Raw genomic sequence first — 17,690 nt, forward strand, 5'->3', positions numbered from 1 at the left:
GTAATTTTTTTTTTTTTTTGGTGGATAAACTAAATATTGGCCGAACAGATTGGGTGTTTGTTGAAGAATTGAGGGGTTTTCCACTTGGCTTGTTTGTTTATGTGTGCATTACGACGAATTGATGGTGGGAAGAAGGGGGTTAATTGCTGGAACAGATAGGGTGTGTGATGAGAAGTTGGATAGTATAATATGCAGAATAGGTAATTAAAAATGAATATGCATAAATTGAATATTATATGTCATTTGCACAGATTTGGAAAAAGCTTAATGGAGGACCACAAACCTAGCAGTTGGAGAAAGAATAAAGTATTGTTAAAGTGCAATAAAAGATTGCATAAAGTTTGTCTTTTGCTAAGTGTGTTTAGATAGTAAGCAAATGAATAGGAAAAAAGAGATGGGACGACCACTAAAGCATGCAAGAACATGGGAGAAGAACAATTTATTAATGTGTGCAATAATGTAGAAAAGACATTGTTTTTGAGGATATGAAGTGCTGGGCATATGGAGTGATTTGTATATATTTGGGCATGAATATGCTGAATAAGTGCATGTGTATATCAGTGTATGTATCTGTGCATTCAAGATAGTAGGGCTTGTGCAGGTGAATTCAAAACATTAGGTCCTGTGCAGTGCATTTGTGAATATGAATTGCTGGCCGTTTGGATTACTGTGTAAATATTTGTGCATGAATATGGCGAATATGTGCATGTGTATAGGAGCGTATGTATTTGTGCATCCAAAAGAGTTGTGTGTATAGTTGTTGAATGAAAGGCTCGCTAATATGTAAAAGAAATTATTTATGCAGAAAAGAAGCTGAAAACCAGAAAGGTGCAGGAACCACATGTAAATGACCCCAACCCCGATGATGACTTTGTAAGTACACCGGTGGTAGCACGACAACAGTAAATAAGTGCTTAGAATACGAACTACTACCTGAATGCATGAATATAATTATGCTTAATCGTGCTTTAGAATTGATAAATCAGTGAAGTAGTCAAATATGCATTCATGCATAAAATTCCAATAGAGAAATGAGGAACATGCTAGTTTATTTTTAGCCATTTGCATATGCATGACTATAGTTATGCTTAAACAGTTGTAGGATTACAGATACATATTCAAATCCCCAAATATTTTAAATATGTTAACAGGGAATGGATATTCAATATATACATTGCGTGCATGAATGGTGTAGTTCTGAGTGCAATTACGACATACATCACATAAACGGTTTGTGCACCGACGGTATTCGGTAATATGCAATGTAACGTGCAATTTAAACTGAACAAAGGTCGGCTAAATAGTTATTAGATCATGAAGCACTTGTGCAACAATGTACAAATGACAAATGCAAATCGTTCGAAGTGCAAAATCCCTACGTGGACAAATAATAATTCTAGACATGCACATTGAGTGCACAATTAATAAGTCCAAACATGCACATTACGTATCAAACACACCCACCACAAAAGAAAAAAAAAAAGAAAAAAAAAAACAAATAAATACTATGAACACAGAGAAAATACACTGGTAACATCACACAAACCAGAACGTTAAAACATAAAAAAACAAAAATAACTTCCTAGTTAGAATACACCATAATTACCAAAAAAAAAAAAAAAAAAAAAAAAAAAAAAAAACCGCAAATGATACACAACAAAATTGAACTACAATCTGCATCGATGGATCTTGATCGGTGATAGTGCAAACTAAGCACACGACCCATTGCGCTCTTAAACTGTTCTAAAAGTCAAACATAAGATTCCATATCCTCACGAAAAATCAAACCAATGGCAAATGTGACGCCTCTTCTGTGATTATCAATGCCAGTAAATGAACCAATACCATAACATACCTGCAAGAGATAAGAACAAAATAAATCTAATAAACATTACAACCCTGTGCGTTAAAAAACTGCATGCACAATTAAATAAGACCAAACTGCACAGCGAGCCTCTGAAAAAAAGCTTGAAATAGACGAAAATAATTTTTTTTAAACAAGGGGCTTACCTATTAGTACCATACGTCGCGTCAAACGATACCACATCACCAAAAGCCGCAAAATTTTGCTTCACAACAGGGTCAACCCAAAACAACCTCCATAACTGATTCTTAGAATCCAAATCATATTTAAAGTAATAGTATGGGCAATCGACTATCTTCTTAACATATTTTTTAACTACAATATGAGCATCCGAAGTGCCAATATAAGTCATTAAATCACGCTTCAAATTTTTAAAATCAACACATGTTGCACAAACATTAGAATAAGAACCAGCAAACTCCCTAGCCAACCGAAATGACATATTAGACTCAACATTAGCCCTAGCACACTTAAGAAGAAAAGTTTGATGTCGAAAATCCATAATTACAATAAACCATAATTACAAATGATACAAAAAAACAGCATACTAAAACCACACTGATTGCATAATTAAGAAGCATATACATGCACATTACTTATCAAACACACCCACCACAAACCTACAAAAATTAAATACTATAATTACACAAAAAAATACAGTAGTAACACCACACAAACCAGAACGTTAAAAACTAAAAAAAATAAAATAAACTTCTTGGTTACAATAAACCATAATTAAAAATGACAAAAACAAACAAACAAACAAACATAGCATGTTAAAATCAACCTGATTGCACAATTAATAATCATATACATGCACATTACGTATCAAACACACCTACCACAAAAAAAAAAAAAAAAAAAAAAAAAAAAACAAATAAATACTATAATTACATAGAAAACACACTAGTAACACCGCACAAACCCGAACGTTAAAACCCTAAAAAAAAAAAAAAAAAGGAACTTCCTGGTTACAATAAACCATAATTACAAAAAAAAAAAAAAAAAACGCAAATGAATAAGAATTACACAACAAAAAATTGTTGACTGAAAAAAAAAAATGTAATAGGTATTGCAAAAGAATGTAAAACCAACGAAAGAAAGAGATGGAAATTAGCTATATATTTAAAACTATAGATTAGCAATATATCTAAATGAGAATTAAGAAACGAAAAAAAAAAAAAAAAACAAAACAAAACAAAACAAAACACACCAACACACCCAAAAAAAAAAAAAAAAAAAAACAGTTTATATATACGAAACCCACAATCCCAATAAACAAACAAAATGAAGACAATTAATAGATTTAAAAACAATACACAATGCTACAAGACGAATGAAGCCAGCGAAATACAAATGCACAAAAAAAAAAAAAAAAAAAAAAACTGCACAATACTTATATATTAAAACAAACGAAAACACAAACCTGGAGAATTCATAGCACAGAGAATGAAGCACGAATAAATAAAAGAGTCTGTAATCTTCGCCAACACACAAACAAAGAATATGAAAAAGAGGCAATATATAAAGAAGAATGAAGAATATCTTTAATTACCAAATTTAATATCCCTAAACTAAGGCAAATCAGCCCGAAAAAAAAAAAAAAAAAAAAAAAAAAAAAAAAAAACAAAGAAAGGAAACAAATATGCAAAGACTAATGAGCCCCTAGATCAAGATGGCGTGAAAAAAGGAAAAAAATAAATCCAAAAATAAATCAAAAAACAAGAGCCATAGATTCAACCAAAATCAAAGGTCAGATTTTGACCACAGACCATATGTAGAAACATGACCTCATATGATCCTTTGTCTATATATATATATATATGTGTGTGTGTGTGTGTGTGTGTGTGTGTGTGTGTGTATGTGTGTGTGTGTGTGTGTGTGTGATTTTATCAAGACCTGGTCCACTATATAACTGGGTAGGATGTGCGAAATGAGGGGTAGGAAAGTAATAATTTTTATTGCCCGTGGCATTAGATCAAAAATAACATGTACCTGAGATAACACATCCGAAACTAGTGACCCAAGTAAATAACGAATGGTATTGGCTAGAGTTCAAAGAATGGACTAGGAATGATTTTGTAGCTACTGGGGATCAAACCTTGGTTTATTCCACCACTGGACTAGGTGTAGTGTTGTGATGAGATACTGATGTCCAAGAAGGAGGCAATGATGCTTACTTAGGCTATGTTTGGCAAACCTAACTGAAAAGCTATAAGTTAGGAGCTGGAAGCTGAAAAAGGAGTTGAAAGTTGAAAAGCTATAAGCTCGGAGCTGAAAACTGAAAAGCTATTAAGCTAACTGTTATGATTGAAAGTGTTCGGTAAAATTAGCTTTTTGATAAGCTGATAAATGTAAAAAGACTAAAAAGGACATTTACATAAAATTTAAATTAGTTTGTTTACATATTAAAATTTAACATTTTGTCTTTAAAAAAAAAATTAACATTTTGAAATAAAACTATTAGCATAATCATGATCTAGCATCTCATAATGAAGTAACAATATTGTTGCAAAACTCATAATAATAATAATAATAATAATAATAATAATAATAATAATAATAATAATATTTGCGGTGAAAGTTGCGGAAAAAGGAGAAGAGAAAAGAGTTTTAATTGGAAAGGGTAAATTATGTCATTTCTTTAAAATAATAAGAATAAAGATGGAAAAAAAAGTTAGGAAGCTAGGAGCTTATTTTGAAACGCTACCTTAGGTTGCGTTTCAAATAAAGCTCTTATTTTAAGCTAGGAGCTTATTTTGGGAACATTATCAAACAGAGCTTATAGCTTATTAGTAGCTTCAAATAAGCTATAAGCTCCTAAATAAACTCTGTCAAACAGAGCCTTTACACTATTCAAGTATGCCAAGTGTATGATCCTCGCCTCTTTCCTTCACCACGTGTTTCACCCCTTGCCTCTTTCTTTAAATCCTTATTAATCCCGTAAAATTATAACACATTGAATTTCAAAATTCAACACCAAATTGTAATTATATTGTCGATTTGCTTAATGTATACTGACAAATAACTATATATTTAATATGAAAGTAATTCTCTAAAATCAAAAGATGTGTATTACAATTTACTAGAGTTGATCATAAATTATATTTTTGACTCTTCCTTATAATTTAACAACTAAAGACATGTTCCACAATATCCATATTAGAAAGTCACAATTGACCTTGTCATGCATATCATGTTTTTATAGGCTTCATGTAATAATAGCCATTAAGAATTATTCAGCCTAATAATGTAATGTCTATATACGACTATTCAATTGAACTAAACAATTTCGAGAAAATGTATTTAGACCTATACTATAATTACTAATTGACAACTACTTTAATTTTGCAAGTCGTACGTTAAGTCCGTATTGAAATAGTAATATTAATATTTAAATAATAATGCAAGTCATAGAGTAATATTTTAAAAGTATTACTAATAATTTACAATTAAAAAAATCGCATATATTATTATGGGTGGAGCAACTGTACTAGTTATCCAACAATTATTCTCCGTTCTTGGTCGGTCAAACGTGATTATGTCATTCAATCATTGTTCTAAAAAGTTGAATTCCTAATTTTAAGAGTCTCGCATATTCTTGCTCATCAGAATATTTAGGAGGATGTAAGTTATGGTAATTCAGTTGTGAGACTATATTTTTGCTTATTGTGCATAAAGAGCCACATTTACTGTTGTATAGATTATATTATCAAATAATGTATATCCAATACACAAATAATGTACTTTTAATATATTAAAAATGTACATTTTATTCAGGGAAAGTACATACTGAAAATACATTCTTTTGTATAATGTACATTCAATACACAAATAATGTACTTTTTGTTATGGTCAACACAATAATTTGCCTCGTCACTCGTTATTTTAAGATTATATGTATTCTTATGGTTGAGGATTCAACCTTTTGGGAGAAGATTATATGTATTCTTATTTCGATTTATACATTTTTAGGGTTGTTGATTGATTTTTAATTTTGAAAGTGATTAATTTTATTTTTTTCATTTTCTTTTCCTTTTTAGTCAATTAGTATAGATTATGTATCGGAAATACATACTCACTAAGTCACTAACTGACGAAAGTAAAAATAGTATTTTATAAAAAGAAATTGCTTTTTTTTATTGTTTTCTTTTTAAATTTTCTAATTGTAGCAATGATATTAATACGGACCAATACATTGGACCTATGAGCCTCTTCTTTCTTTTGATTTTTGTTTTAAAGAAAATCTTTATTTGGGGGTTGGTAAGCAGGTAGACCTTTTCTAGCTCTAATATTTTTTTTGCAATTTTTATTTATTTATTTATTTGAAGATAGCAATTTTTATTTTTGTACATCGGTCGGTTGGTAGACCTAAAAATTCCCTAATTTTATTGTCTTTTTCAACATTTTTTGGCAATAAGGCAATTACAAATTTGGGTTGATCAGATCAACCTTAGTTGACAAATTTCTCGTATTGCCTTTAGACTTCCCACAAAAGAGTTTATGGATAATATGGATTAAATCTTTTATATTACATTTTATATATTTTTAAAAGCTAATGACTCTATTACATTGTAATATCTGTTCATATATACTTTTTCAACATGTTAAAGCACAAAGAGTCAACACCGCCTCCACTAAGGCTTGATCTCATGACTTCCATATGGGAGAATCACTAAATGTCATCTGTATGATATACGGAATAGATTTAATTGATTAGTTTGTGCAGGGCAAGTTAATTTAGGGAAAGATAATACTCTCTTTGTCCCATTTTATCTATCATACTTACTATTTATTGGTCAAACTAACTTTTTCTTCTTTGTTTATTTTCTTAAGTATTTTTTACTTATTTAAAATTTAATTTTTTTGTGTTTAATATTACTTTTAGTGTAGTTTCTAAATATATATATTTTGTATACTAATACTAAACTTAATATTATAAAAAAATTTGGATTAAAAATAACTTCAGTCAAACCTCGTTAACCGAACTAGACACATAAAATGAGACGGAGGGAGTAAATTTTAAATATATAGTATTATAAGTTGTAGATAGACGTAACAAATGAATCATCAATTAAACTTTTGATTTGGAGGAAAGTATGTAGTTATTATTCAAATATGTATTTTAGATGAAATCGATGTATTCAAATATGAATCATCAATTTAACATTTACTTTGTGACAATAACTGATGAATAATTACAATAAGGTAAATCAAATTAGATTGCCTATAAATGATCCGCTCAACTTTTATGAAAAATTGACTTTGAAACTTGAGTCGATTTAACATATTATAATAACAACTTAAATGTTGAAGGATTGGAGTAGTGTGGCCCACCTGTGTGCGGCTTGCCGGCTTAGAGCATTCACATTTGTTTGAGTTTTTTTTTTGTGATTTTTATTGTGATGATTAAGATAGAGAGGAGGAAAAGAAAAAAGAAGAGAAAGAGAAAAAGCAAAAAGAAAACAAATCTGACAAATAAAATAAAAAAAAAAAAAAAAAACATGGTAACGCGAGTGCATGCGCCATGCCCTAACACGCGAAGATGGCATGGAAAAAAGGGGATAGCTCTGACAGTAAAATCCTTCACTTTCAGGGATGAAAAACCAAGAAAAATTTGGTCTGCTCTTACTTTGATTTACGGCTCTAATAGATTATGTTGGACAACTATTTTAATTGTTATTTCTTTTATCTACATACAAATATACCATCAGTTATACTATGGACCCTGATTGCAGTATATTTGACAAACAAATTAAATAAATACCTGGAGTATCGAGTTATCGATTCGCAGGAAAGCAGGGTGTATCAAGCACTAGCTACTAATTTATTCACGAGAAGCTAATCCTAACGAAAAGGGTAATTAAGCAATTGTAAAAGTATAACTAATTAAAAGAAACTAAGTGAGCAGGTTGATGAAAACAATAGAGTAAAAAGTAAGATTCTTGAGATTCAAGTGTTTTAATCACCTAGTGCCAATCTAAAGTGCAACATTTAATTTGGATTCAAACAAGTGTGAGAATGCGTACAAGGGAAGGAATTACTTCCGTAGTTCTAACCTAAAATAAGTGAATATTCATTCACATCTTATAAACACTAAGCAATTCAAGAACAAGCATTCAAATTAACTCTTTAACAAATATGCACTCTCCCAAGGTGCAATAGTCAAGTGCAATTTTGGGTGCTCTCAATTATGCCCTATCTCCCATTAAGACATAAAGATAACAATGAAACGAGTAATTTAGGCCTTTAACTACTAGCATCAACAATTTAAAACACAATTGCAACACGAGTCATAAAATCCAAATGTAAATATATTAATGAAATTGAGAACTAGGCACATAGATTCATAAACACTTTTACCCAAAATCCCTAATATGGTTTAGTCACTCATGGCTAGAATAGAATTCATTACAATAAAATCAAGGAGTTCACAAGCAACAAAGAAAGTAAAAGAAAAGGGGAAAGAATTCTCCCGAATCTTCCTAGCTTTTCCTCTTCTCCAAAGTAACTTGTAGCTCTTGATCTCTTCTCTTTCACTCTTATTTTTGTCTCCAAAAACGCATCTTGATGATCTAGGGTTGAGGGGAGACGAGCTTTTATAGTGGGGGCAAAACAGAAAATTTCCACACAAAACCGCCTTCGCCCAAGTCGACATCTCGATGCGTCAATTTTCGGAACCCCTCGGTTGGATATCTCGACGCGTCGAGTTATAACTCGACACGTTGATTTCTCTGATCTCAAACAACAACCTTATTGGAATTTTTGAACAACTCAACGCATCGAATCATTTGTATCAGCATCTTCACTTCATTTTGGATCCAAACTTGTCCCAGGACTTCCCCTTACCTTTGCAATTGATCTACAATGGTTTCAAAACACTAACAAACACCGTAAAACATTCAAATCAAGTGTGAAACCATATCTTAATGAGAAAACAAGGGAATATGCATTTAAAGTAACAGTTTAAGTTTAATGAACTTAAACCCAACAAATAGATTCAAACTAACAAGAGAAACATGTACAATTGAGCTCATATCATACTCGAGTCCACCTTGCAAGGTGGATTCGAGTCCAAAGTACACAATTTACATACTGAATGTTAACAAGTTGAATTGTGAACATTTAGTATGTAAATTGTGAGCATTTAGTATATAAAATTGTGAACATTTAGTATGTAAATTATGAACATTCAGTCCGTAAATTGTGTATTTTTTGACTCGGATCCACAGAATAATTTGCACAAATATAACAAACCTAATAAGAACCAATAAAGTTAGCCTGGGGCTAGGCATTTCGAGTTTCGGTTTCGCTTTCAGTTTTTCTGTTTTAAAAAAATTAAACCATTCGGTTTAACAATAGAGTTCGGTTCGGTTTGAAAAAGTTCGGTTCGATTCGGTTTCGGTTCGATTTTGGTGAAATTTCACTATTTGAACGTTTGTTTTTTTTGTCTGATCGATTGTTCAGTTGGCTCACTTGGAGTGCCTTTTGAAGTGTTTTGTTGATGACAAGATGAAGAATCATCTATCTACATAGTTAATATTTGAAAAATAAGAATTATTAAATCACCAAATGTTGGGGCTTACGACTTAGAGTTGAGGTCTGAGGACTTGAGGAGTTGAGATTATTAATTATTATAATTATAATATTTATATATAATATTAGCATTTTGTACGCACGGTGCATGAAAATTTATGCCCAACATTAAAAAATTGATAAATACAAATAATTACAAGTTATAGTTCAAATTATATTTCAGAATTCCTTGAAGTAGTAAATTTTAATCATTGTATTTGAAAACTATAGAGATGAACAAAATTTATATTTTTTTATTAATAATGTAAACAATTTTGATATAATTTATACTTTGTTTTTACAATAAATAAATAAAATATCTATAACACTAATCTAGTACCCGGTCACATATATTGCTCTGTGTGTGTGCCTATATATATACATACACACACATATGATTTATCATTCATAGAAATTTAATTAAAATATAATCAATAATTAAAGTAATTATATAATAATTTTAATAAAATGATAATTAAAGAATAGGAAAAAGATATATGTGTATGATAATAATGATAGAGTTATGAAAGTTAGAATTAAATAGTAACGGTGTTATAACGGTGTAAGGGTACTTTTGTCTAACAAGAATGTAGTAGGGATAATTTTGTCCATTATAATTGAAGTGTACAACATTTAATGAAAAATGTATACCTTTATTAGGATACAAATGTAAATATGGACACAAATATGGCGTTAGCTTAATGGGTAAAAAAAAAAAAAACCTGATCGGTTTTTCGGTTCGGTTCGGGTAACCCGAACCGAAATGCCCAGCCCTACTTTGGCCCCTAATATGAACTTAAAAATGTTGGTGTAATTGTTTTTTGAAATGAATGGTTCATATTATTTTGATTTTAATATTCTTTTTTATTTTTTCTACTTTACTCTCTATTATATCATTTACTTTTCTTAAATATCTCTGCATTCCGTCAGTGTAAACTTTAGTAACGAAATATTCCGTTAACTATTTATTATTCTTAACTTAATGATTTTCATAAGGTCTTAGATTCAAACCATATCCCAATTAAAATTGATATAATTGTTAAACATATACTATATATGAATATGTTAGAGTGTACTAAAAAATACAATATAAAATTTAACATGAACTTTGGTCGACTAATTAGAATCACGCATTGGGCATGGATGAAACGGTACACCTAACTTATAGTGTATATTCAACACAGATGATAAACTATGTCTATTATTATTGTCTTTTTGGGAAAGGAGGATTTGATTTTGTTTTTGAAGGTGCACTGCACCAAGGCATTAAAATTGTAGTGAAGCACACCAGGGGACTAGATTAAATTAAAAATTCATTTCTGGCAGAAGTGGCAATAAGAGGAAGCATGGATCATGCCAACTAATAGGATTTTGTGTTGCAAAAATTATGCTTCCAGTGAGGGTGTTTCTTTTTAAAATTGCTATTGCACCAGTTAATTTTATGAACAATTATGCCACAGGTCATGATTACATTCTTGAAATATTATTTACTTTTATGAAAAATTTGATAACCTTACATTGATATACGCCAGGTTACCAAATAATATTTTGATAAATTCTGAAACACTAATTTAAAAATACACATTGGACATTGTACTATTCGCACAATGCACGTGTGGTAACTAATTATTTTATTAAGTTTAAAAAAAATTATAACCCAAGTTTCTGTACTATATTGGATTATATCCTAAACTCCATAAAACTACCCCAACACCATGAAGGAGGTAAGTCTTGAGTTTCCCATGTAGAGATTTATTTTACCATATGAAATATTCTTTCCTCATTCTTTGTAATGTGATTAGTAAATCAAAGGATTTCCTTACCCTTTTTTTTTTGTTACCGTTGAGTAGCTAGTATATATATGTTTAGGTTTCTTCATTCTTAAACACAATCAATATACAATATATTTTTCCATTCTCAAACATGGTATCAGTAGCAAATCCCTATATTTTGTAATTTTTTTTTCTCTCTAGTTCATCACCATGGCTGAGAATTCTCAATCTTCTCCCATAGATGAAACTCCATCAATTTTAACCACCATCACCACTTCTGCCACTCACATCGATATAGAAAACCCTTATTACCTTTATTATTCCGATGGCACAAGAACCTCCCACATCGGCACTCCTCTCGTAGGCTTTGAAAATTATACTTCTTGGGCTTTGGCCATGACGATGGCTTTAAGAGGCAGAAACAAATTTTGATTTGTTGACAAAACTCTAGCCATGCCCAACGCTTCCCACCCTGATCATGCTAGATGACAAAGGGTAAATAATATTGTTATGTCATGAATTCTAAATTCTATTCATACATCCCTTGCCCATACTGTTTTGTATGCTCCAGATGCTGCAACTATTTGGTGTGATTTAAGAGATCGTTTTTTTTTTCTTTTTTTACAGCAAACGGACCCCGAATCTTTGAGCTATTACGCAAAAATGATGCTTCCATAGTCGCTTACGATACTATGTTATGCAGCCTCTATGATGAACTAAATCTCTTATATCCTCCTCCTAAATGCACATGTTCTGCTCGTACTGCTTATGACACTCAAACGGAACGCAGCCGCTTATTTCAATTTTTGATGGGTCTAAGAGTGACATATCCTTCACAAGCGTGCAACCAACTTCTTCTCAATTTTTTATTACTAACCGTCTAAGGTGTCTATGCCTTGCTACTTCAAGATGAGAAACAATGCACAATAGACCACCTTGGGACGTCGACAGATGCTGCTGCTCTCCAGGCTACAATGCAAAACTCCAATATGCTAGTCAACTTTCAGCATGACTTTCACACTCTTACTAGTACATCATTCACTCCGCCAATGCAAATAATTTCCAAACATTGGTGATTCCTCAACAAGCTACAACACATGCTGCTAGTCAGCAACATCCTTTTCATATAATGCCAAACAACAGTCATCCAAACGCTGCCATTTAACCTTATTTTGGCAATAACCACTCTAAACCGAGATGTACTCACTGTGGGATTCTTGGTCACACCCAACAGGTTTTTCTACAAGCTCCATGGATATCTTCCAGGTCACAAGTACTTCAAAAAAGGTAATACCGCTGGCAACCCTCTGGCTGTGCTAAGGTCTCTATCAAGTTCTTCAGAACCAATTACTTCCGAAACCATCCAACAGTTGCTTAAATTGCTTCGGGAGGTAAAAGAGCCTAAGATCAATCTTGTTGGTAAGTCTCATGCTTTAACGTCCACATTTGATTATTCTAATACATGGGTTATTGATACTGGTGCCACAGATCATGTTTGTTTTAATATTTCCCTTTTTATTAACCCCTATTAATAATCATATTATATCTACCATATCTGTTCTAATTGGAAATGCCATACCAGTAGCTGGAATTGGAAATGCATGATTATCTCCTTTCATACTTTTACTTGACACATTATGTTCCCAATTTTAAATTTAATTTATTTTTGATACAAAAATTGGCCAAGGATTTAAATTGTACCGTTTTATTTTATGTCTACGCCTAGAGAACTTCATTGGCAAGCTGGGCTTCGCATCATTCGGTACCTCAAAAACTCACCCGACCATGGTATATTACTCTTTACTAATACTTCTGAAATTACATGGTTATTGTGACCCTGATTAGGCTTCCTGCCACATAACTCGCCTGTCAAAAATTGGATATTGCACCTTCTTAGTGCCATGCCCACTCTCGTGGAATGCAAAGAAACAAGCCACTATATCTAGATCCCCTACCGAAGCCGAATATCGAGCAATGGCTAGTGCTGCAAGTGAAATCACTTAGTTACAACTCTTACTATCTGAACTTGATGTCCCGCAACACCTGGCTCATTGCATTATGACAACCAAGACGCCCTATACATAGCCAATAATCATGCATTTCACGAACGCACTAAACATGTTGAGATCGACTGCCACTTTGTATGAGAAAAAATTTAGGCTGGTCAAATACGCACTACCTTTGTTCCTTCCAACCAACAATTGGCCGATATATTCACGAAGAGCCTCCCCCGCATACTTTTACAACAATTCTATCCAAGCTCACACATAGGAGTTTAGAGATTTATTTTACCATATGTAAATATTCTTTCCTCATTCTTTGTAATGTGATTAGTCAATCATAGGATTTCCTAACCTTTATTTTCTTTGTTACCGTTGAGTAGCTAGTATATACATGTTTAGGTTTCTTCATTCTTAAACACAATCAATATACAATATATTTTTCCATTCTCCAACAGCCCAAGTGATTTTTCAAGGAATAATTTTAGCTATCTCGACAAAGTTTATTAAGTTTTTTTTTTCTTTTTTCGTCAAACCACAACTTGGTCATGACTAATTATGTTTGTACTGGGTAGGATTTGGCTCAAGCCCGAGACCTCTGGTTAAGAAGAAAAGACTCACGTCATCTAATCTATACTCCATAGACCATGGATTGCGTTTATTGTTGTTGTTGTTGTTGTTGCTACTGTTTATAAATTATTTGTTTCTTAATTATAAACCTATTCACATAAAATATGATGTGGAAGTGTAGAACACTCACACCCATATATTATACATTATACAACAAATTAACTAAAATATTATAGACCCGTTTACTTTCTATTCTCTGTTTTCTATTTTCTATTTTTTATTCTCTGTTTTCGAAAACTGAAATTGAAAACTTGTTTAACGATACTTATTTTCGAAATTCATTTTCCACTTACTAAATTCAATATGTACTATATACATATATTTATAGGTTATTTTGTGATAAAATGTGAATTTGCGATAATTTAAATTAAGTTATTTCACTACTAAATGTGAAACATTGCAAATAAATTAGAGTAAATAATTATAATTTGCCCAAGTTTCAATGAAAATTAGAGTGAATAATTATAATTTGCCCAACTTCGCAAAGCAGATTTGGAGATTCAACATTGGGTGAACCTCCATAGTGAAAAATCTAAAGCTCAAGGAAACCCTCCCATTCTGACGCTACAATCCTCACAATCAGACTGAAATGACCTCGCCTCTAATTTTTGAATCTGGCAGAATCGCAAAAGAAATATGCCTCCTCTTGGTTTTGTTGTGCGATTTCAGGAAATCTCACACAATCAAGCAGCAGATCGCCAATCGGATCCTTGATTTGGCCATCTGGAAACGATCTAGATGAATTAGGAATTTTTTCATTTTCCAGCGATGATTGCAAGACAACACCGACGTTCGGACTAGCAGAGCAAGGAGACCGGTGGCGAGGCAGTACCGACGACGAGGCAGAAAGAAGAAATGACGAAGCATCGGCGGAGGACTCGATGAGAAGATGCAGAAAAATGTAGAAAAATGAGGAAGAAAGGGAAAAAAAATTATGTTGCCAGGAGGAATCAATGCAAGTAATGTACTGTTCACCCGTTATTTTCAATTTTGAAAACATATTTTGAGTGTGTCTCAAATTTCTTGTAAAATGGAGAATGTTCTCAATTTTGAAAATTGGAAACTAGCATATTAAACGTGTTTTCCAGTTTTCAATTTCCTGTTAGTAAACGCTCCCTATATTTCCAAAGTTTTTTTTACTATGTCTTTCCATCTAAGATATGATACTTTTTTGTCCTATGCTTACAACAATATAATAGATTCATGATTTGTTTGGATGCCTAGTTGAAAGTTAAAAACCTAAAAGTTAAATGTTGAAAGTTAAAAGTTGAAAGCTGTTATTGAGTTAAAAGTATTTAATAAATAATTATTAAGTAAATTGATATATGTAGAAAGACGCAAAAGAGTATTCTTGTAAATGTCTTCCCCAGCTTTTTTGGTATTTTTTATATTAAATTTTGAAAAGAAAATTATTCAAATGATCTATTTTATAAGAGTGGTAGAGCCCGGAATAGAGGTATTGTGGGCTTGAGAAGACGTCCAGGTGAGGTAAGGATGGTTGGGTTAGTAAGGGGTGGGATGGTGTTGTGATTGTGGGGGGCACAGTCGCTAGCGAGGAGCCCGCCGGCTTCCCCTAGCCATCTTGTGGTTGGCGCAGGTAGTGCGCCACCCGCGTGCAAGTGTTGTGGCTTAGCGAGGATGGCGGGGGTACCTTCACCTTCATGAGCTAGGAGTGTCCATAACTAGCTGGCGTTTACTCGGCGCTGGGAACCGTCAGCCATGGCATGGCGGGTGAGGGTGATGAGCACCTCGGGGCCCTGCTAGCTCCAAGTGGAGTGGATGTGTGGCGGCTAAGATGTGGGGGTGTCGTCGTACATGTGTGTGGTGAGGGAAGGATGCGTAGCAAAACTGTACAAGTGATTTAAGGGGAAGGGCAGTGAGACAGTATAAAAGGAGGGGGGCTTGCCTCATTTATGACATCCTGATCTAAACACAACAAGCATCCTAGTCCACTGGTTGTTTGTCTATACTTTCGACCTTGTTAACAGGGTTTGATTCCCATTAGCTACAATGTTGTTACTTAGTCTTTCCTAGCTTGTTATCTAGGACGACGGGTTGTGTTAGTCATTTATCATTCGAGTTGCCAATTTGGCATGTATCTCGGGCTTTATACATATTCTTTTGGGCCTAGTGCCCAAGCAACAATACTACTATTTCCCTAACCCCATTATGTACATTTATACCTAGTTTAAGGTTGACCCAATGCTGATAAATCCATCATTGTCGTCGTCTATGAATACACTGAAATGCCCGAGTCATAGAGCGGACATTCCCTGTGTCAGCAAGATCGCCACAGCCTACGAATAGGGGATCAAACTGGTTCGCAAGCATTGGTTACTCACCTACCCAAGGAACACAAAAGGCCTAATCGGAGTTATCACCAGGGATAGAGGTACGATTGTGTGTGGAACCCACCAGGGTTTCCTGAGAACAGGACCTAGCATCACACCCTTACCCCAGAAATGATGAACGTCGTCGAGGGAGGGTGGGAATTAACACAATAGTAAGACAGAATGTTACACACCAACCCTGTCCAAACACAGTAGCCAACTAAATAGCGGAGCTAAACTCGCCTCCCCCCTACCCCCCCCCCCCCCCAACCCCATTCTCCCCTTACCAAAATGAGTGCCCCGTAAGGTAAGAGAAGGGCTCCCTAAAGCCCAGAGATCAAGGGGTCCCAAGTTAGCCTCGGGAGGGAAGGTGAGAAAATTTCCAAAAGAGGGATACCAACCTAGCATCGGAGAAACTGAGGGTGAAAGTATGCCCTGGTGGCGAAAAAAATAGCAAGGCATGAGTGCCCCTCACTGCACTAAGATAACCCTTCGTGAGGGATTGGCCGATAGGGTACACGCCAAAATCGAAGAACTAATCTAGTGGAAGAAGTGGGGCAACCTCCTAGTGATCACCCGTCCCTTCACACGATGGATCATGAACGAACCTTCCCAACCAACTTTAAACAACTGATCATTAAGCAATTCGACAGGATTGGGGATTCACAAGAGCACATAATGACATTAAGCATTCAAGCTGCCCTAATGCTAATGGGATCCACAAAAGTGGTCATGTGTAGAGCTTTCTTCTCGACTCTGGCAAGATCGGCCCAACGCTGGTTCACGAACCTAGTAGGAGGATCCGTGGAATTTTTCCAAGATTTGGCGATGAGGTTTACCACTCCATAAGAGACAGGAAGACGATAAAGTATTTCACATGCCTTGCCACCGCAAAGCAAAAGGTTGGAGAAAATCTGGCCAACTTCCTTTCCTGTTGGCAGGTAGAATAAACTAAGGTGGACAAAATGGACGATAAGTCCATGATCACTATGTTCATAGAAGCTCTGAGGGTCGGAGGCCTATACAAGAACCTAAAACGTTAAACCCCAAGCATATACGTCGTGCTAATGGGCAAAGCTAACATGTACGCTGAGGCCGATGAAATAAACCGAATAAAAGGGAAAAAGAAGAAGGGTTGGGTTAAATATCTCGGATAGAGGAGTCGTTAAGGCCTAGCAAGAGGGCGTTGAACCCACCAGCCGAAAGTTATCCCGAGCAAAGGGGGAGGGGCACACTAGGGGCTAGACCCCCTGCTATGAATAGAGTCCCCAGAGCACGGAGTCCTAGTCAAGAGAGTTTTAGTAGACACGGGGAGCAGCGTCAATGTCATACCACGACGTTTTTGTAAAACTGTGATTTTTGGAGGATCAACTTAGACATGTGAAAACCCTTTTAGCCGGGTTCACTATAAACACGATCAAAACCTAAGGGTCGATCAGACTACTAGTCAAACTAGGTTCCTACCTAAACACTCAAAGAATCGACATGGATTTCGTAGTCATCAAGTTGGTATGTGCTC

Source organism: Ipomoea nil, unplaced genomic scaffold (genome assembly GCF_001879475.1).
Source record: "Ipomoea nil cultivar Tokyo-kokei standard unplaced genomic scaffold, Asagao_1.1 scaffold2781, whole genome shotgun sequence".
In the NCBI taxonomy this organism is placed as follows: Eukaryota; Viridiplantae; Streptophyta; class Magnoliopsida; order Solanales; family Convolvulaceae; genus Ipomoea; species Ipomoea nil.